Raw genomic sequence first — 23954 nt, forward strand, 5'->3', positions numbered from 1 at the left:
GCCCTCAGGGAAATGACCAGTACTGTATGCCTTCAACCAGCCATAATTGGCTCTCCTCTGGTTGTGAACCTATTTCCGGTAGTTTGGGTACGGCGCCTCCCTGAACCTGTACGCGCTACCATACTGATGTATATATTTTTCATTGAAGAACCTGATGACCAAAGTTAACGCGTTTGACGATGACCAAATAACCAGCTTCAAAACCTCCATCAACGCCCCTACCCATGTTGAAGATGACAAATTCTCAACATGTACTGAAGTTCACATGATTGGGGTAGGATGGAATGTGGTAGGATACAGACACACTTCGCGTAATGCTGAAGTGGCGACAAAACCGCCCACCATCGATATATTCCACCCTGATCTCACACCCCTACCAACAACCTCCTCTGCTGCAGTTATGGTAATACCATTACAAATTCAGAGCTGGTGTGAAGAAATCTGCAAATAGTTATAACTATCCAGAAAAACTTGTAAGCAACCCAGCGTTTTAGGCAGTGGCTTCTCCTATTTGTAGTCTTTTCTATTTATAAGATTCTGTCAAAGACTGCAATTTTTGGTACACATCAGTGCTTGCTGTTATCTTCTACCAAAGCCAGTCTCCAATAGTCGACGACATTGTCTGTCTAAGCCTGCAAAAATCCAAATTCAACTGCCAATGTATCTGCAATCTCCACCAAGGGTTAAGAGACCATTACATTATACTTTTGGAGAGCCAAATATTATTTAAAGTATCTTGATGCTGACATCACATTGCAAATCCTCGCTGTAGATTTCCTCGCATAGATCCACCTGGTGGAGGTTACTCACCGATGTTTAGTGAACACAGACACTTGTCGACACCTCTTCAACACACCACCTCCAAAATTACTCTCCGTGTCAGCACACCAATGGATGCGAATGCCTACCTCATCAAATCATATCAAGAAGTCTTCCATCCTGAACTTCACCAAACGTCAACTTTTCCATATAAACACAGTAGTTTTTACCATATTATGACAATGGGGCTATCAGTGCTTGCCTATTTCAAGAATCTTTTGACAAATAGTTTTGCAGTCATTAAAAAATGTTCGCCAAAACGTAAGAAATGGGCCATTGCCAAAAGGCTATCAAGCTCTTGGTTGTTGACACTGCATATCATCCTGCAGAAAGATATGTCCCTGCATATATGCGTACAGGTATATGAACATGCAGAGAGAAGGGATTTACTACTCGTACAAAAACTTACTGCCGTTATATCTTACGTGCATGAAAAAAAAAAATTCTCCAAGTTGACCTCCTGAAGGGGTGTTATCAGATACCAGTGAACCCATAAGTCCTCCTCAATACCTCCATCACCACCCCTTCCATTATGTGCAGCTGGAATAATCCTTTTTTAGCCTTCGTAATGCTGGGGCTACTTTTCAACGCCTCATGGATGGCATATTATGGGACCTAGGCCTTCAGAGTGTGTTACATGGATGACAAACTTCTGTTTTCTTCCTTCAATGAGAAAGGACTCCGTCACCTGCGAGTCATGCTTGATCACCTACAACAGTATGGCCTTGTAGTCGGTTACGACAAGTGTATCTTTAGCTCCAGCAAAATATTGTTTTAAGGGTAACACATCACTATGGAAAAAGTCCACACCCCCAAGACCCAACCTCCAGGAATATAACAACTGTTCAGAACACTCCCACGCCCTCAACCGTCAGAGCACTGCATGAATTTTTGCTCATGATTAACAATTATCATTGTTCCTGGCAGCGATCGTTACTACTTCTAGCCCCCTTCACACTTCCCTCAAAGATAAGTCAAAAGACCTGAAGTGAGGTTCCCTTCAAGATACAGCCTTATACAACACAGAGAATACCCTATCAAACACTGCTGCTCACAGTTTTCATTTCCTACATGCTGCTCTAATTATCTCCATCAATGACAGCGACATTGCTATTAGTGCAGTACTCGAGCAGGTGGCTTATTGTGGTAGGAAACTGTCTAAGGTGGTATCTGGATATACATTTGACAAAGAATTGATGGAGGGGCATTACTTCTGCCACTTCTTAGAAGGTACGCCTTCATCGTTCGTAATGACTATATTGTCCAAAGGAAAAGGCAACTCTTTTGGCTGATGTTTTTGACAGTAAACAGAGTTATGAAAAACTTGGTCTTTCTCATTCCTGTTTTCCTGAGGCTAAACTAACTAGTTTAGCTTTTCGATCTCGTGAAATTAAAGCTCTGTTGATGGACCTTGATGCTTATGGAGGTGTACACCTAAATGGTATTTTTCCTTTGTTTTTTATAAAGACAGCAGATTTTTTAGCTCGAAAGTTATTTGTTATTTTGCACAAGTTAGCAAGAAGAGGAGCTTTTAGAACTTGTTGGAGAATTGGTAATGTTACTCTTCTATGTAAATGTGTTTGTGGTAGCTCAAGTCCCACTGATTACCACCCAATTTCCATAACTCCCATATTATCTAAAGTTTTTGAACGTCTTCTGGCAAAACGTCTTAATAGGTTTGCTGAAGGTAATAATCTACTCCCTAGTTTGTAATTTTTTTTTTGTAAAGGCCTTGGAGCATGCGATGCCCTTTTTACAATCTCCAATGCTGTACAGAAATCCCTTGATTGTGGTCAGGAAGTTCTATATGATTGGCCTTGATTTTAGTGCTGCCTTTGACCGTGTTACTCATGAGGCCCTTGTTTTCAAACTCAAACAGTTGGGAGTGGGTGGGTCATTTCTTAGCATTATTTTTGATTTTATAAGTAATAGATTTCAAAGAGTTGTTATCGATGGGCACCATAGTGAGTATAGGAATGTGATATCCGGTATCCCACAAGGTAGTGTTTTTGGCCCATTACTTTTCATACCATATACACATGACATGTGGTTTGGCCTAGAAAACAAGCTTGTTGCATATGCAGATGATGCTACTCTTTTTGCATCAATTCCATCTCCTGAATGTAGATCTGGGGTTGGTGAATCCCTTAATATAAATTTAGCTAAAATTAATGCAGGGTGCAAATTATGGGGTATGAAGTTGAATCCTAACAAAACTCAAAGTATGATTGTAAGTAGGTCAAGGACGGTGGCTCCTCAACATCAGGATCTCAGTATTGATAATGTTTCTTTAGATTTTTATGACTCTTTTAAAATTTTAGCTGTGATTCTCGACAGCAAATTTACTTTTGAGAAACACAGGTCTGTGTCTTCTTCAATTGCACAAAACATTGGCTTATTGAGAAAGTCTTACAAGATTTTCGGTGATCAATCTATTCTGAAGAATTGTTTTAATTCTTTCATTATACCTTGTTTTGTGTATTGTTCTCCTGTCTGGTGTTTAGCTGCTGATTCTCATCCTAATTTGTTGGACAGAAACTTATGGTCTATTAAATTTATTATTCCTGATCTAGATGTTAATCTTTGGCACTGTCATTCAATTAGTTCATATGCATGTTGCAAAAGATTTTTCATAACTCTGACCATCCTTTATATTCAGATCTCCCTGGACAATACTATCCTGTTTGTAATACTAAGCAGGCAGTTAATTCTAATAGCCAGGCCTTCTCCATCAAGAGGCTCCATACTACACAGTATTCTAGAAGTTTTATTCTAGCTGTTACCAAGCTGTGGAATGATCTTCCTAATCGAGTAGTTGAATCAGTAGAACTCCAAAAGTTCAAAGTTGGAGCAAATGTTTTTATGTTGACCAGGCTGACATGAATCTTTTTATAGTTTATATGATATATCTGTTTCTTGCGTTGTTAATAGTTTATATATGACATATCTGTTTTGACGTTGTTTCTGTTTTTAGAATGATTTATTGTTAGTTTGTTTCCATCATTTATGTATTTCCTTATTTCCTTTCCTCACTGGGCTATTTTTCCCTATTGGAGCCCTTGGGCTTATATCATCTTGCTTTTCCAAATCGGGTTGTAGCATGGCTAGTTATGATAATAATAATAATAATAATAATAATAATAATAATAATAATAATAATAATAATAATAATAATATTTCCTTTAATGTATACCTTCACTCGAAAGTCCAACGACTGGTTTGCTCATCAATGTCGACACCTCTCTCCTGTTATGAGCTAGATTGCATCGTTAAGCGCATACCCCTGAAATTGAATCCTATTGCCTATAAATTGTCAAGAAATACATGGCAGCCATTCATCTGGGATTGGATTATAATGAATTTTTTGAGCCCAAAGAAAAGATCCGGCGTATCAAGCATTTAGGACATCCTGCACATACCTTCATCAGGAGGGCATTGCCTTCACGGCCCCTCCTCTGTGATAACAGTACTGGTAGACCACAAATATGGATACCTACCCTCATGTTCCATCAGGTGTTTGAGATCATTCATGCCCTTTCACATCTATTATGCCTATCTACTCCACAGCTACTAACGACAAAGTTTATTTAGCAGAGCATTCAATAAAGGTATTACTTTAAGACAAACTTCATGACAAACTTCAAAATTATATCGAGACACTGATACAGGAGTCGTCCCATTCCCGCAACCTCAACTCACGTCCACTCTGATGTAGTAGGTCCCCTGCTCACATCACAACTATATTTTTACCTGTTTACTGACATTTAGACCTCCACTCATAAGCCTGGAACAATCCCCATGCAAAGTGCAATGACAACCTCATGTACATACACCCTGCTCTAAGTGTGGATAATGAGATTTAATATCACAGATCATATTACTTCTGACAGGGGTACCACTTTCACCTCTCTATTGGGGACCTCATTAGTGAATCACCCGGGCATCATTTTAAATCAGAAATCTTCCTGCAACTCTATATTCAACTGAATTGTTGAACATTTTCATCACACTCTCAAAGAAGCTTTGTTGTCCCCATGCAATAATTATATCTGTTTTACTCAGCTTTCTAGGGTCCACCTCTGACTGAGGACAACTTTTGAAGATGTCCTGGATGTCTTGGTAGAAGTGGTGTATGGCGACCTGTTGGTTATCCTTGCCAGTATTGTTTTGTGGCAGCAACCCCTTCCAAAAATCACTAGTGCCTACGTCATGTTGTGGTAAAATTTTCTCCATTCTGCTAGATTTCGAGCCCAGAGTAGAGCAACACATACTGACAGATTTGCACAAGGCATAACCCATTTTCCTGCGCATGGACCATAGCAAGCACTAACTAACATACCATTACATTTGCACAATTCTTTTGATCTTTGCCACAATGAAGGATTTGGTAATCAACCTACGTATCTACTGCAAGATGAACTGTCTCTAGTGCACCTCTCAAGATCAGGGTGGCCAATTTCCCATATATGTCATTTTTAGGGAGGTAGCCATGTAACACACGTGTTTCACAAACTGTCGTACACTCTTAAGGTATTTCCGTTTTTTTATATCTAGCTCTCCCACAGCACTGATAATAGAACCTGTTCAAAGCTTGCTTTTAATGCATTAGCTGATTTGAATTTTTCGAGGTTATTGCACACAAGTACTTGTATATAGGCTTATCCTTTGTTTAATAAAGTTGTTTCATTTGTCTCTTCTCTCTAATAAAAAAGCAACAACCCACTTGCATAGCATATAAGGAGAATGATAGAGAATATTTCTCAAAAATTCGATGTAATGATGGATGGCGGTATTTGCTTAGTGAGAATTGTGTGAGGGGCTTTAATGTTAGGTACAAGAGTATTGAAGGGAGTATATGTGAAAATGAAAATACTTACAAAGTATGTGACGAATTCGCAAAGAAAGTAAATGTCCTTATTCATTGTGTAAACGGAAGAATGATGAAATATGTGAAAATATGACATTGAATATTACAATATGATTGCTACGGGTGCTCAAGGGTCTTTAGTGAATGCAATGGTTATTGCAGAATATGAGAGAAAGAATTAAGAAATAAAATGACAATGTATGAGCGTAACAATTCATGGAATAATTGAAGGAACTTTAATAATTTACGGAAGTGGTACAGTTGAAGGTGGAAATTTGGGGTAATGAAGTGGAATATGATATTATTATGATAGGTGAGAATGAAATTCAAAGCGGTTTTTTTATAGGAATTTTTTTATTGAGATTGCATGTTGTGATATTTTACTTAAAGAAGAATGGCTGTAAAGTAAGGGTAATAATATAATTGTTATGGCAAATTCTGTAGATAAGAATGATGTGAAGAATGGAGATAACTTAACAATTAAAGAAGAGTTGGAAAAAAATGCAAGATGGATATTTGGAAATTGATAAGCTACATAAATGTATTTTGAATGTATTAGGGTAGAAGAATGGCCTCATGATTTGGAAATGTATAGTTTGATTATCAAAATAACTACTTTTTGTAACAATGTCGTTAATTTTTTTATATATGTGATGGGATTGATATTTGTAAGCTAATTGCATATATTAGTGGATGATAGATATTGGGAATTAATAAGGAGTATTTTTGGGAGTTTATGCTAGAGAGGGATTGTTTACGCCTGGGTTAAGTCAAATTTATAGTGATGTAGAGAATACCTGTCAAGAAAGTTAGAAAAGGATATATCAATGGGAATATGCAAGGCAACATGTACTGAGATGATATGGAAAAAGCCCCTTTGAGATGTTTATATTTGATTTTGTTTCATTTGCTGTAATTACGAGAACTCATTGATGCAGGAAGATATTTTATGGTAGATCATATGAGAATATTAACGTATGCAGTACCTAGTAATAATAAAATGAGTAATACTGCATCTAGAATGATTTGTCAAGTGTTAGGGTAAATATAGTGGTCTTTAGATTGTTTGATGGGAGTTTGACCAGAGGCTGAGAAAATAGGGCATTCGACCTGTGTATTTGTCTCTCTATATATTAAGTGCAAATGGTTTGCAGATAAACCAGTTAGGTGGTAAATGAGACACTTAAAAATGACAAGTAAATTCATTTCAGGAGACAGTGAGCTTTTATAGCAACATTTTCAGTGAAAAAAGGCTCAAACATTCAAAAAGATTGATGCAAGTATATACAGGCCGAAGCAAATTATCAGTGTGAGGCGAGAACAATAACGACAACATACAAAAAAAAAAAAATACAGTAATAGTGTATGACTGTGTTATATGTGTGCGATACATGGCTCCCCCCTGAAAAAACCCATACATGTGAGATAGGGCGCATTACTTTTGAGAGGCATAGTATAGGTGGTCGTTTGGACGGAGATATACAAGTTTTAGGTAATCATTGGAGACCCAGTCGTCTTTGCCATGCATATTCAAGGAGTAGTTCTTTCTGCATACAGCGGATCACAACGAAAGGGCCGTGTAAGGAAGCGTTAACTGTGGCTTGCTAGTGTTGTTGCGCAGGAAAATTTACGTTGACAAGTGCAGATCTGTTGGTATGTTTTGCTTAGCTGAGGGGCTTGTAAGTGTGGCAGCATGGAGTAAATTTTCCCACAATGTGATGCAGGCACTTGAGATGGTGGGAGGAGGTTGCACACAGAAAAATTTAGGCAGGGATGACCATTGGGTTACCATATACTATTTAAGCTGCCGAGGCATCCAGGTCATCTTAAGGAGTAGTCCTTAGTTCCAAAAGGACCCCGGGAAGCTGTGTGAACCAGTCATTGTACCGGAATATCGAAGATGTTTTGAGGGTACGATAAAAATGTTTAATCAAACTCTTGGCTGCAGGGTTATATACGGATGTTTTTGATGAAGGGTGACAACCAGGAGATTCACTAATGATATCCAAAATTGAGAGTTGAAAGTTGTATCCCTGTCAGAAGTAATATGCTCAGGGACACCAAATCACATTATCCATCTAGTGAGTAAGGCAGATTTAAACTAGCCTAACGTTGGAGTTTCACTGGGAATTGCTTCAGGACAAGCAGTCAAGCAGTCGATGACGGTAAACAGTTAACGATGTTCTTGTGATGAGGGTAGGGGACCTACAACATTAACGGGAATGTGGGCAAAGCACCGCTGAAGTAGAGGAAAGATGCTCACACTTGAATCATTTTGTCAATGTACTTTTGAGGTTTGGCATGAAGTAGTCTGTGACCCAATCCTGAGCATCCATAGTAATTAAAAGGCAAATGAACTCTGTCTTCAGCACCTCTGTAGTAGAACAGTGCAAGGGTGCAAGGGATGTGAAATGTCATGAATGGAATCAAAAACATATCACTGGATTGGAGACGGTATCCGTGCTCTAGGCCTGCCAGCACTGACGTCACAGAGGATGAAAGCATTGGAGTCGTCAAGAGGACCACCCTCCCATCGAAGGGATATGCAGGATGTCCTACATGAGAGGTACTCTTGATCTTTTCGTTGGGCTTCTGCCAAGGCATTGAAATTAAATACCAGGTGAATGACAGCCAATGGGTTTCTTGACAGGGCATCGGCACAGGATTCCTTTTCCCAGGGGCATTCTGATATGTACAATTGTATTCAACCATGGCAGAGAGATGTCGGTGTTAACAGGTGGAGCAGGCGTCGGACTATCGAGTGAAGGCATTCACCAAAGGCATGTGGTACAGACGAATGAGTAAGGGTGTACCTTCCAAGAAGTGGCCAAAGTGACTGAAAGTCAAGTGCACTGCTAACAATTCACGGACAAAGGTAGAGTAGCTGGAGGCCAATTGGCAGCGCAGCCCGTTGACCAACTGCTCGAGAATCCCACCCCCCCCTTCAATAGCAATATCGTTAGCATCATTGGAATGGAGGAGAGGTGTATGTGGCACGGGAAAAGTAAGAGCAGCAGCGGTTGATAGGGCATTTAATGTGTGGCAGAATGCCACTTTTTGAAGGGCACCACTTCAGGTCTTTTGGCTTGCCCTTGATGGAGGCGTAAAGGGGGGGGGGGGGGGATGGTGGTGATGTCTGTCAGGAAATGGTGATAATAGCTGATCATGCAAACTAATTCTTACCATGCTTTGATGGTGAGAAAAGTTGGCAAGTTCTGAATTTATGCTACCTTTTCAAGAAGGGGTTGGAATCATTCAGGAGTGATGTAATTGGTCAAGAGCGATAATTCGTTGGCACCAAAGATACATTGTCATACTTGACTAAGAGACCGTTTTGTTTTTAGGCAGTGGAGTGCGATCCATAGATGATGATGATTCACTTTGGAAGAAGTAAACCCAAGTATGTTGACCACGTAACATAGACAGAAGGTGAGATCCCCTAACATGCCTTCTTTAAGATGTAGAAAACTGGCCCCAGCATTAAGAAGGCCAAAACAAGAGTAATTGAAGGTGCAATTATCGGAGCGGGTGGGGATGGCCATTTTCCGGATGTATTCTGTTTTCATGGGTACCTGAAATATCCATTATGGAGTTCGTACATGGAAAAAAATTTCGCACAGTAGGAGGTCCCTTTCCAATGTTTTTGATCCGGTTCTGTCTGCATGTTAAGGCCCCCTGTAATCCCCACACTGATGCAGAGGGAACTGTTTCTTCAGGACAAATTACAATGGTGAAAATCATGGGCTTGAGGCCTTTTCACAAAGGCCTGTTTCTTCTATTTCGACAAAGATTTGTTCAGGAGTACGGATCTGAGTTTATTAACAGTCAGTGAGCTATATTGACCATGAGTTGGAAATGTGAGAGGTTATCTGTACGGAAGATAGGAAATGTGAGGTCAACAACGAGAAACTTCCAGATATCTTTTTGGCTTCAAAGTGATAGTGTGAGGGTTTCAAAACCATATATGGGTAGCAAAGATTCATTGGCAGCTACCAGGTGGTTGTTGGCAGACTTAGTTAGACGACTTTTTGTCCTGGACACTGGCATTGGCAGGAGAGAACGGCAAGTAACCCTGTCATCCAAAATTTGCATGCCCGTGCCTTTGTCATGGAAAATTAAAAGATTATTGACAGGTAGGCCCCCATCGCAAGCAAAAGCAATCTCACAGGTTTTCTGACCACTGACAACAATTTCGATATTTCATTGAAGTATCACAAAATTTGGAGTAGTAGTAGCATAACTGCAGCTATTGGGAAAAAGAGAGCAGTAGTATTTGTGGGCAGTGGGAATCTTTGTCGCTGCTATGGCCCTTCACTTGGTGGCCGTCTGTAACCTTCTGCATTCATGCTGGCTTCGGTCGATGTGGAATAGGTGTCCTCTTTTTCAGGAGTAAAGTCGTTTACGGAGGTCTGGAAGGTGGTGAAGCAGTCGTCCATAAGAGCGTTGACTATGGTCGTCAGGTCCTTGTGAGAAAAATATAGGCATTGAGGATAGCAGCACATACAGGTTCGGGGTTCGCCAAATGCAATGGGCAAGAAGGACATTCACTTCATGAGGAGAGCTGTCTGCAGCCGGGTGTAGGCGAGAGACACTGGACAAATCCCTTAGGGCGAGCAAAGCCTTTTTGTCCCCAAACCATTGTTGAGAGAACTGGAAAAACTCTCGCTATACGACGGCTGGCGATGGAGAGTACCTCTCCAGGAGTTATGATATCAGGGCTTAGTACGTAATTGCTTTATCACTCACGGAAAAAAAAATACACTTTTCACAATAAATTTGACAAATTGCAGAAAAAAAAAAAACAGAAATACAGTTTGAGTGTATGAGTGTGTGATAAATGTGCGGTACATTGCTCCCCCCTAAAAAAAGACGTACATTTGAGAGAGGCCGTCATGCTTCTGAGAGGCGTACTGTAGGCCGTCGTCTGTCAGGAGATATGCAGGTTTTAGGCAGTCAATGAAGACCCAGTCTGCTTTGCCACACTTGTTCGGGAGGAATTCTTACTGTGTACAGCGGATCACGAAGAAAGGGTTGTGTGAGGAAAATTTGCGTTAGAGAGTGCAGTTCTGTCGGTATATGTTCCTTGGCAGGGGCTTGTAAATCGGGCGGCTGAAAAAAATTTCCTCACAATGTGATAGAGGCACGGCAGCTTTTAGGAGGGGGTTGCAGACCGGAAAAAATCGGCATTGACGACGAACGGGTTATCATACCCTTTCCCAGCTGCTGAGACATCCAGGTCGTCTTTAGGAGTAGTCCTTAGTTCCAAAAGAACCCCGGTAAGCTGTGTAAACCAGCCCTTGATGTGGAACATCAAAACTGTTTTGAGTGTACAGTGAAAATGTTCAGCAATACTGTAGGCTGAATGGTTATATACGGTTGTAAGATGAAGGGTGACACGCACGAGATTCACTAATATATACACAATTGAGAGTTTAAACTTGCACCCTTGTTAGAAGTAATATGCTTGGGGATACCAAATCTCATTTTCAATCCTGTGAGTAAGGTAAGGTGGATGTGCAGTTGCCAGACGTTGCGGCTTCCAGGGGAATGACTTTAGGTTAACCAGTGGAGCAGTTGATGACGGTAAACAAGTAACGATGTTCTTGTGATGTGGGTAGGGGATCTAAAACATCAACGGGAATGTGGGCAAAGCACTGCTGAGGTTGAGGAAAGGTGCTTACTCCTAAATCTTTCTGTCAATGTACTTCTGAGGTTTGGAATAAAGCTCGGTAACGGACCCAAACCTGACCATCCATAGTAGTTCCATGCCATATGAACTCTGTCTTCAGCAGCTGTGTAGTAGAATGGTGCGAGAGATGTGAGATATCATGGATGAAATAAAAAACCGGTCGGTGGATGGGAAAAGGTGTCCAAGGTCTAGGTCTACCAGTAGTGACATCACAGAGGAGGGTGGCATTGTAATCGTCCAGAGTGATGCCCTCCGAACCAATGAATATGTAGGATATCCTACATGCGAGGTTTTCTTGATCTTTTCTTTGGTCTTCTGCTACGGCCTTAAAATCGAATCCTAGGTGATTGGCGGCCAATGTGTTTCTTGACAGGGCATCAGCACGAATCAATTTTCCCAGGGACGTGGTGGAAGGTATACTTGTATCCAGCCATGGTAGAGAGATGTCGACGTTGGCAGAAGGATAAAACATCAGACTATCGTGTGAAGGCCTACACCAGAGGCATCTGGTTCAGGAGAACGAGGAAGGGTGTACTTCACGAGAAGGGCAAAAGTAACGGAGAGCCAAGTGCACCGCAAACAATTCATGGACGCAAGTAGAGTAGCTGGATTCCACTTTGGACACTTTCCTACTGAAGAAAGCCAATGGGCAGGACGAGCCATTGAAAACCTGTTTTATAACTCCCCCAATAGCGACATCGCTGGCATTAGTGGAAAGAAGGAGAGGTGCATGTGGCACAGGAAAAGTGAGACTGGCAGCGGTTGATAGGGCACTTTCTGCATTGAAGATGGGTGCTTTTTGAGGGGACCCCACATCAGGTATTTTAGTTTGCACTTGACTGAGGCATAGAGGGTAGCAAGATGGGCGGCGATGTCTGGCAGGAAATGGTGATAATAGCTGATCATGCAAAATAATTCTTGCACTGCTGTGATGGTCGAGGGCGTGGGGAAGTTCTGAACTGTTGATACTTTCTCTGGAGGTGGTTGGACTCCTTCAGGAGTGAAACGGTGCCCTATGAGCGATACTTCATTAGCGCCAACGGTACATTGTCATACTGTACGGCAACACCGTTCTGTTGTAGGCAGTCGAGTACAATGCATAGATGACGGAGGTGATCCTCTTTGCAGTAAGATGACATAAGTATGTCGTTCAGCAACATACACAGAATGTCATGTCTCCTAAGATGACTTCCTAAAGACATTGAAAAGAGGCCCGGAAATTACGAAGGACAAAACAGGAGTAATTGAAAGTGTATGTACCAAAACCAATGGGAATGGTGGTCTTAGGGATGTCTTCTGTGTTGATGGGCACCTTATAATACCCCTTCAGTAGGTCGTATGTTGAGAAAACCTTCACTTTGTCCAAATAGGAATTCTCTTTCCATTGTTTGGGAGGCAGAAGTGCTCCTTTTCTGTCTGCATCCTATAATCCCTACACCGACGCAGGGAGACATGTTTCTTCAGGGCCATGTGCAATGGTGACAATTATGGAATTGAGGCCTCTTGACAAAGGCCCATTTCTTCTATTTTGGGGAAAGTTCGATTAGTGGAGGCCAAACAATCCAGTGCTAGACTTCTAAAACTGGCAAACACGCGTGGACACGTCATCTTGATATGGTGATAAATACCGTGTTTCGTAGCAACTGGGAACTGTGTGGGTGTGGAAAATAAGGTCTGAGGGGTCGGGTTGGGGAGGCGTTATGAGTAAGAATACGCGTTGGCAGAAGAGAACGGCAAGCACCCCTGTTTACCAAAATTCACACTCATGTGCCTGCGTCATGTAAAAAGAAAATATTATTGACATGGTAGGCCACCACCACAAACAATGGCATACTTACATGTTTTTTTACCACTGACAACATTTCACCCTTTTAATCATAGTACCACTTAATTTGGAGTAGTAGTAGCATGACTGCAGCCAATAGACATCAGGATATGCCTGGAGAGGTCGTAGGCTGGGGCATAAGCGAGCTGTGGCATTTCTGGATGGTGGGCATCTTTGTTGCCAGTAAGGCCCTTCCCTTTTTAGGCATCTGTGACCTGCATTCACGTTGCCTTTGGTGGATGTTGGATAGGTGTCCACTTCATCAGGAGTAAAGGCATTGATGGATGTCTGGGAGGTAGTGAAGTGGCTGTCCATAAGGCCATTGACTTTAGTCATCAGGATCTTTTGGGCCAAATATCAACATTGGCGATAGAAGGACTTACAGGTACGGGTATGAGCCGAATGTGTTGGACAAGAAGGACATTCACTTCACAAGGAGAGCCATCTGCGGCTGGATGTAGGTGAGCGACACTGGTCATTTGCCTAAGGGCGAGCAAAGCCTTTTGGTCCCACAACCCTTGTTGGCAGAGCTGAAAAATTCTCGCAATGCGACAGCAGGCGATGGAAAGTACATCTCCAGGTGGTAGGATTTGAGGGCATAGTACATTATTGCTTAAGCACTCACCAAAGATAACAACACTCTTCACCAAAAAGAGGAAAAAAAGATCAAAAGTTGAGAGAGAGAGAGAGAGAGAGAGAGAGAGAGAGAGAGAGAGAGAGAGAGAGAGAGAGAGAGAGAGAGAGAGAGAGAGAGAGAGAGAGGAGAGACTGTGTGGAACCTAATTGCACGCTGTTCACACTGTGGCCAAAGACAAAGGTCACTTTTCCCATATAGTTAAGAGGTGTTGTTCCCCCTTTCCACACTTGCCATTACCAACTACGGTATATTATAAAAAATCTGAGGATATTTTGGCTTCGCTCAAGACAGCAACTTTGTTAGTAAAACAAATGAAATAAATCTCAACACTTGTAGAATATGAGAACAATTTGAACAAAGAAACCAGGGCACTACAACCTCCTTTTAATTATGAAAGCATCTTTTTCATCAATTCCAGTTCTTGAACAGACTCCTTACTTCTTAATTCCTTAATAAAGATTAAGCTTAAATGAGTGTACTGGGAAAATTATGGGGTAAGAAGTTGAATGGTAAAATAACACTTCCAAGTAGGATTTTAAGTAGGTTGAAGAAAGTAGTTCCTCAATACTGAAATCTTTGCATTGACAATGTCTTATTAACTGTTTACAATTCATTGAAATTTTATTTGGGGTTTAATTTTAAGAAACACATTCATAAAAAAAAATATCACAAAAATTATCTTTTAGAGATTGACTTTTTAGGATTTTTGGCTATTAGTCAATCCTGAAGAAATTCCTATCTGGCCTCTGACTCTCATCTTAATCTGTTGGATAGAAACTTAAGGTCTATTAAATTTCTTATTTCTGATTTTCGGATTAATCTATGACACTATTGTTCAATTATTTCTTCATGCATAATGAAAAAGATTTTTAGTAATTTTCGCCATTAAGTACAGTCTGATCTTCCAAGACTAAACAATACTGTAACATCCATGCCTTATTCAGCAAAAAGAAAAATCTGAAGAGTATTTCCTTACAGTTTTAACCAGATTATGGAATGATCTCCGTAATACAGCAGCTTATTCGCTGGAACTTCAGAAGTCAAAACTATTATAAGTTAATTTCTGATGAACCAAAACTCTCATTTTAGAATTTATATATGACAGAGCTATTTTAATGTTTCTACTGATATTGAACTATTTTGTAGGTTTTATTCATTACTTCGTCATCTCCTTAAGGGCCTATTAACGCAATGGGCCTCCGTTAGATTGACAGTCATGTCTATCTGGAGCTTTTTAGTCAATAACTCTTCATTTATCATTTTCTACTTCACGCTTCATAGTCCTCATCCATGAAGGCCTTGGTATTCCTACTCTTTTAGTGCCTTGTGCAGCCCAGCTGAACGTTTTGTGAACTAATCTCTCTAGGGGAGTACTACAGTAAGAAGAGACCCAAACCATCTTCATCTACTGCTCATCATGATCTCATCCACATATGGCACCCAGTAATCTGTCTTATAGTTTCATCTTTAATCCTGCCCTGATATTTAACTTCAAATATCCTTCTGAAGGCTTTATTCCAAAATCAACTAAATCTATTTGAAATTGCTTCATTGTCATACCATGACTCATGTCTATATAGTAACAAGAATCTCACTGAATTTATATATAGAGTGAATTTCACATGTAATTCTAGGCGGTTTGAGTTCCAAATTTTACTTAATCTAGCTATAGTCTGATTCTTTTTTTTTACAATCTTTCATTAACTCTAATTCTATACTCAGGTTTGACCTTTTGCTCAGAGAGTTTATGCCTCAACTGAAAAGGAGTACAATTTAACCAATAAAGAAATCCTTTCTGGTACAACCCAGGAACATAAATGGTGGTCTACCCTTAAGTCTGCATTTTTTGGTGTAGACGCAACAGTTCAACCTTTACTTTAACCAGATGGCTCAGTCACTCACTGTCCAACGGAAGAGGCAACCCATTTGCCTGATGTTTTTGACAGTAAACAGATTAATGAAAACTTGAACATCCTCATTCCTGTTTTCCTGAGGCTAAACTAACTAGTTTAGCTTTTCGATCTCGTGAGATTAAAGTTCTGTTGATGGACCTTGATGCTTATGGAAGTGTAGACCCAAATGGTATTTTTCCTTGGATTTTTGTAAAGAGAGCAGATTTTTTAGCTCCAAAGTTATCCGTTATTTTGTGCAAGTTAGCAATAAGAGGAACTTTTTAGCACTTTTTTGAGAATTGGTAATGTTACTCATCTATGTAAATGTGTTTGTAGTAGCTCAAGTCCCACTGATTACTGCCCAATTTCCATAACTCTCATATTATCTAATGTTTTTTAATGTCTTTTGGCAAAACGTCTCAATAGGTTTGCTGAAAGTAATCATCTATTCCCTAGTATGCAATTTGGTTTTCATATGGGCCTTGGAGCATGCGATGCCCTTCTTAAAATCTCCAGCGCTGTACAGAAATCCCTTGATTGTGGTCAGGAAGTTCGTATGATTGGCCTTAATTATAGTGCTGCATTTGACCCTGTTAATCATGAGGCCCTTGTTTTCAAACTCAAACAGTTGGGAATGGGTGGGTCGTTTCTTAGCATTATTGTTGATGGGCACCATAGTGAGTATAGGAATGTGATATTTGGTGTTCCACAGGGTAGTGTTCTTGGCCCATTACTTTTCATGCTATATACACTTCACATGTAGTTTGGCCTAGAAAACAAGCTTGTTGCATATGCAGATGATGCTACTCTTTTTGCATCAATTCCATCCCCTGAATGTAGATCTGGGGTTGCCGAATCCCTTAATAGAGATTTAGCTAAAATTAGTGCAGGGTGCAAATTATGGGGTATGAAGTTGAATCCTGACAAAACTCAAAGTATGATTGTAAGTAGGTCAAGGACGGTACCTCCTCAACATCCGGATCTCAGTATTGATAATGTTTCTTTAAATTCGTTTGACTCTTTTAAAATTTTAGGTGTGATTCTCGACAGCAAATTTACTTTTGAGAAACACAGGTCTGTGTCTTCTTCAATTGCACAAAAAATTGGGTTATTGAAAAAGTCTTACAAGATTTTCGGAGATCAATCTATTCTGAAGAATTGTTTTAATTCTTTCATTCTACGTTGTTTTGAGTATTGTTTTCCTGTCTGGTATTTAGCTGCTGATTCTCATCTTAATTTGTTGGACAGAAACTTACGGTCTATTAAATCTCTTATTCCTGATCTAGATAATAATCTTTGGCACCGTCGTTCACTTGGTTCATTATAAATGTTGCATAAGGTTTTTCAATACTCTGACCATCCTTTACATTCAGATCTACCTGGACAATTCTATCCTGCTCGTAATACTAGGCAGGCAGTTAATTCTAATAGCCAGGCCTTCTCCATCATGAGGCTCAATACTACACAGTATTCTAGAAGCTTTATTCCAGCTGTTACTAAGTTGTGGAACGATCTTCCTAATCGGGTAGTTGAATCAGTAGAACTTCAAAAGTTCAAAGTTGGAGCAAATGTTTTTATGTTGACCAGGCGGAAATGAGTCCTTTTATAGTTTATATTTGACAAATGTTTTTGACGTTGTTAATATTTTATATAGGACATATCTGTTTTGACGCTGTTACTGTTTTTAGAATGATATATTGCTAATTTATTTTCATCATTTATTTATTTCCTTATTTCCTTTCCTTACTGGTCTATTTTACCCTGTTGGAGCCCATGGGCTTATAGCATCTTGCTTTTCCAACTAGGGTTGTAGCTTAGCTGGTAATAATAATAATAATAATAATAATAAAGATACTGTATTGGAGATCATAGTTCCTAAATACTTAGATTAGTCTACCTCATTAATCCTTTCTCCTTCCAATGAAATTTCATCTTCCATTGCATACTACATTGTCATCATCTCTGTCTTTCTTCTATTTATCTTCAGCTGAATCTCGTGCTATATTCCATGCAATCTGCTATGCAAACATTCCAAATCCTGTGCTTTTCTGCTAACAAGGATAGCGTCATCACCATAGTTTAGGTCTGCTAAATTCCTATCAAGGATCCAGTCCAATTCTTCTCCACCATATCCGACTGTTTTATTCATTACAAAATCCACGAGGAGGATAAAGAGCATAGGTGACAACATAATTCCTTGGAGTACTCAGCTATTAAGTGGTAAATCATTTGATATTCTACGCATTGTTGTACATGTCTAAAAATGAAAATTTCATCAGTTAAGCATACTGTATAATTTCCTCACAACTGACGTAAGTGTTAGTCTCTGTATTTATTGCAATCAGTCATGTCTCACGTTTTTGCCATTTTCACCAACACTTCTATGGCCCATTCCCCAGGTTTTGCCTCTAGATGCCACATTCTACAAAATAATCTTGTAAGTAGTCTGGAAATCACTTCATCTTCAGCCAGTATCATCTCGGCAGTTATTCCATCGTATCCAGACGCTTTACATCCCTTCAGGTTTTCTTAGGATGGCTTAGACTTCAAACACACTGAATCCATTCATAGGCACATCAAGATTTTCATCAGCTCTAGGTATATGAATAAAAAGTGTACCATCCAACTCTGTCCTCATCATCCTTTGTTTGTTATAACAGATCCATCTCATTACTTATGCATATTATATTTATTATTTTCTTATTTCCTTTCTTCACTAGGCTATTTTCCCGGTTGAATCCTGTGGCTCTCATCATTCTTCTTTTCCAAACACAGTTGCAGTTCAAATAATAATAATAATAATAATAATAATAATAATAATAATAATAATAATAATAATAATAATAATAATAATAATAATAATAATAATAATCAGCATACTTACTGATACTCCAAGAAGTAAGGGTTAAGACACAATACCTAAATAGTGGTCTTCGAAAGTATCTCAACTAAGAAGGTTCCTATAACAACTACAATATTGCAGATATTATATCGGCCAAGGCACTAGCCGCATGTTAAGATTCTAATGATAAAGAGTTATTTGGTACTCTGACTGGCTGCATAGTAGTATATTAGATCCCTCTCTAGTTTTGAGTAATTTTTTCTTCACCAATAAATACATTGATTTGTGTGACATATTTTCCATATACTCTACTCTTTCCTTAAACATCTGATAACAACAATATAATTGAAAAATAATTTTTCTGTCAAGAGGTTAACCATTGCTATGTAATGTTCAGTTCCTACTTTCCACTTGGAAATGGGAGAACTTTGCTATGATATAATCAGCTCTTTGAGGAGAAGTACATTTGGAAATGTAACTATTGTTCTCTATACTTGTGTTGGACGCAGGATTTAAACCTTTAAGGTAATTAAATTAATTTGAGGTAGTCTGCATTGTTTTAAAGTATTTTTTTTAAATCTTATGATATTTTTATGTTAATTTCGGTTTTACTAGCTTTAAATTTAAACAAAAATTAAAAAGGGTTGAGGTGATCTAAGTTAAAAAGCAGCAGCATCTAAAGTAATAGACACATGATTAAGTTGTATCCTTGGTTGTTCCATAGCCCCTGTACTCTGGTGTTACAATCTTTTGGGTTAGAGTATATTACACGAGGGAACACTCGATCTTGCTTTTCTACTTTACCTGTGGGAGCTTTTCTCTTTTCCAAAAATTGTATTAGTCTTTTATAATAATAATAATAATAATAATAATAATAATAATAATAATAATAATAATAATAATAATAATAATAATAATAATAATAATAATAATAATACTTAGTGATACTCCAGGAAGTGAGGATTAAAGATACAATACCTACATTGGCTCATCTTGTAGTTACTAATTGTGTACAGCAAATCTGACAACATTGCGTTTACAACATGGACATTCGACTTCCAGATGACTGTAAGGCTATTTCCCTCTGTGTGTTAAGCCAATTACTTAAGTAGCATTACAACATTCTGTCAATCCTTTTGATATATATGACCAGGATTCACAAAAACCAACAAATGTCCTTGTCACATTTTGCGAGTAAGGGAAGAGAGAGTGGGGCACAGTGTTTACTAGTATCTTCAATACCGTAGGGACACAAAGGTGAATGCGTTTTCATTGGCAAAATATAAGGTGACACGGCTCAGTTTCTATGTAGTATATTAGGCTGTATATTACTAATCATAACAGAAAATACAGAGGCAGCAGAGAAGATTGTTCATAGAGAATTGCGGCCTGAATCAAAGTAAGGGTTGTTCTACTTGGCTAGTGAGCAGAGCCTTACTTCCACATGCCAACAACTCTGAATGGACAAATGAGTTTGCTGAAGTCATTCTCCTATTGAAGTATGTATTTGTGTGGGAACAAATCTTTGACAATAAATAGTAAATAATTTGAACACAAAGAAATACCAGCCTAACAAAATTGAGAAAAACTAACAATTCATACAAAAAGAAATAGCAGCTATATATATATATATATATATATATATATATATATATATATATATATATATATATATATATATATATATAAATATATATTATATATATATATATATATATATATATATATATATATATATATATATATATATATTCAGTTATTCTGCAAGAGGAAAGAAATACTAGGTAAGCGTTTTCACATGACCCTCAGTGAATTGAATATATATATATATATATATATATATATATATATATATATATATATATATATATATATATATATATATATATATATATATATTTATATATATACATATATATATATATATATATATATATATATATATATATATATATATATATATATATATATATATATACATATATATATATTTATATATATATATATATATATATATATATATATATATATATATATATATATATTTATATATAAATATATATATATATATATATATATATATATATATATATATATATATATATGTATATATATATATATATATATATATATATATATATATATATATATATATATATATATGTATATATATATATATATTGACGCAAATGGCCTTTGTTAGATCTTGGTTAGATCTTTAGCTTTTATTTCAATACTTGTCCATTCATCATTTCCTACTTCGTACTTTATAGTCATAAGCCATGTAGGCCTGGGTCTTATCATTCTTCTAGTGCCTTAGGGAGCCCAACTGAACGTTTGGTGAACAAATCTCTCTTGGGGAGTACAAAAAGTGAGCCCAAACCATCTCCATCTACTCCTCATCATGATCTCATCTGCATATGATACTCGAGTAATCTCTCTTATAGTTCCATTTCTAATCCTGTCCCGCTATTTAAATCCCAATATCATTCTGAGAGCTTTATTTCCAAATCCACTAAATCTGTTGGAGATTGTTTCATTGTCTTACCGTGAATCATGTCCATAGAGTAACACCGATATCGCTAAATTGGTATATAGTCTGATTTTTATTGGAAATTTTAGGCGTTTGATTTCAAAATTTTACTTAACCTAGTCATTGTCTGATCTACTTTTTTCAATTTTACACTAAACTCTAATTCTAACGACCCTCTATTGAAGATCATTGTTCCGAAATACTTAAAAGATTCTACCTCATTAACCCTTTCTCCTTTCAAGGATATATATATATATATATATATATATATATATATATATATATATATATATATATATATATATATATATATGCGTGTGTGTATGTATATATATATATATATATATATATATATATATATATATATGTATATATATATATATATATATATATATATATATATATATATATATATATATATATATATATATTTATATATATATACGTATATATATATATATATATATATATATATATATATATATATATATATATATATATATATACGTATATATATATATTCATGAATAAATATATATATATATATATATATATATATATATATATATATATATATGTATTTATATATATATATATATATATATATATATATATATATATATATATATATATATATATATATATATATATATATATATATATATATACATATATTTGGTGTGCAGCAGGGTCCAAAAACATCAGTTAACAGGCCATAATTTATTTAGAGACGTTTCGAACATTGCAATGTTCATTATCAATCTGTAAAAGATATAGATATAAAATTCTTAAAATTTGTACAATAATTTAAAACAAAAGAGTAAAAGAGTATTAAAACATTTTTGATTTTATAACGGAAAAAGATTATCTAATATTACCTGTTTTCGTATTGTTAACTTTGTGCCTTATTGAAGAGACGAGTGAGCTTTGCTCTAACCACTATCTTTTATCTCCAACCGCGGGTATATTGCCACCTGGGCTGAGGGATCGTTGATAAGGGTGAGTGATAGGGGGGTGGGAGTGAGGAGGAGTGGCATCAAGATAAGAGCTTTCTCAGCCAGAGCCGCAGATAACGACTGTTATTTCCTCGCAACTTCTTCTTTGGTGAAACGAAGCAGAAAATAAAAATCTTAATTTGTTGGTTAGGTAAAATATCATTATAGACTTTGAATGAAGACAGATTTTCGAATAATTTTTAAGACAAAAAAGGTTTTAATAAATGTCTTCTGAGATTAAGAGGGAAACATCCTTTTACTGCATTAGGAGACCTTCAGAAGGGTAAGAAGAAATAAAACAAAATAACTAAAATAATATGAATTAACATTTTTTCACACTTTTGAAGACTACTGTATCCTTATTTTCTCACATTTCTTTTGTAATATGTTATCTATAAATGACATTGATGCATTTAAAGAAAATTTTGTTTTATACATAAAACCTGAGTATATAGAATTTCTCACCCTAAAACATGGACTGATCAGAATCCTCTAAGGATGTACCACAAAACACTACACGGTTTTCTAAGCCCTTACACATCTATTAATTTCATGTATACATTGATATATTCAAGCCATTTTGTGGTTACACTGGTTCAACTTGTGAAGGTTATGTGTTGTGATAGCCTATCAGTATTCGGCAATTTCATGGCACTATAGAACCGTCCACCAGTTGTAGACAATTATAACAGCACCATCCTTTTATTGTTTATGGAAAATGTAGCCAGTGGAACTCTGCAGCAGCTAATGTTGGAGGCTAAATATTGAAATGAAGCTTCCATGCTATTTGAAGGCAACAAAATGAGTTAAGATATAACTAGAGTATCCTCCCTAGATGTTAGGATTCATTCCTTTGTTGCATCAGTCTAGCAGAAGACCTTTGCACACTGATGAAACTCACTTTACCTTTTCATAAAAACTGCTTCGCCTTCATTGAATAAGAGTGATGATGTATCCCATCCAATCAAGGCACAGAGGAATGAAAATTTAAAAGACCTGCAGTTTGTGCTATGTGCAGACTACAAATGGAGCATCTTTAAGTGTACATTCTTTGGTTTACCGACTATGATGACAAAACGTGGTTGCTAAGAACAGAGACATCTGGGTCATAATTAATTACAATTATTTGTCTGTGAACAACAAAAGTGATTTCATTAAGACAATAAGATAGTTGGCATCAACACTTGCTTTAAAACATTATGGCATGACACTTGCTTAAAACACTTGGATATCTTCTTATTATATAGCAGTTTATTTAGTTAAATTCTTAAAAAGATAAATTTGTTCAGCATTGAAGCCTTTGTTAGGACACTTTTTATTCTCCTTCTTAGAAGATTCTTTGGCTACAGTGAACAGTTTTGTAAACGTTTTGTAAACCAAAATGGCAGCACTGAACGAATTTTTGACATAATAGCCATTTACGCAAAATAAAGAAATGTCCTCCTCAATAAAAATCATGAACTGTAGCTGCCAATTATGGTAACATATTGTGTAATGCAAAGAGATTGAGGTTCAAAAGTCGCAGTCTTTCAGCAGAGGGGATATTATCAAGAATATGCAATGATTTCATGCAGGCTTTATATAACAACCACATTCCTCAAGCACATTCTCCTTTTCCTGGTTTAACATATCATACATTGTCATAAGTGTTAGCATATATTCCCAGCAACCCTGGCATATGAACTATTAATGAGCTGTTCATTTCATTAATGCTTGATATCTAGTTCTGATAGTAAGGTGTCTCCTGACGCTCAATTTTGTATGTGGTAGTCAAAGCATCAATGTATATGGGAAGAAATTAATATTTTTACAGTAGAATTTTCAATGAAAATACGCCAAAGGACCTTAAAAAGGA

Source organism: Palaemon carinicauda, chromosome 34 (genome assembly GCF_036898095.1).
Source record: "Palaemon carinicauda isolate YSFRI2023 chromosome 34, ASM3689809v2, whole genome shotgun sequence".
In the NCBI taxonomy this organism is placed as follows: Eukaryota; Metazoa; Arthropoda; class Malacostraca; order Decapoda; family Palaemonidae; genus Palaemon; species Palaemon carinicauda.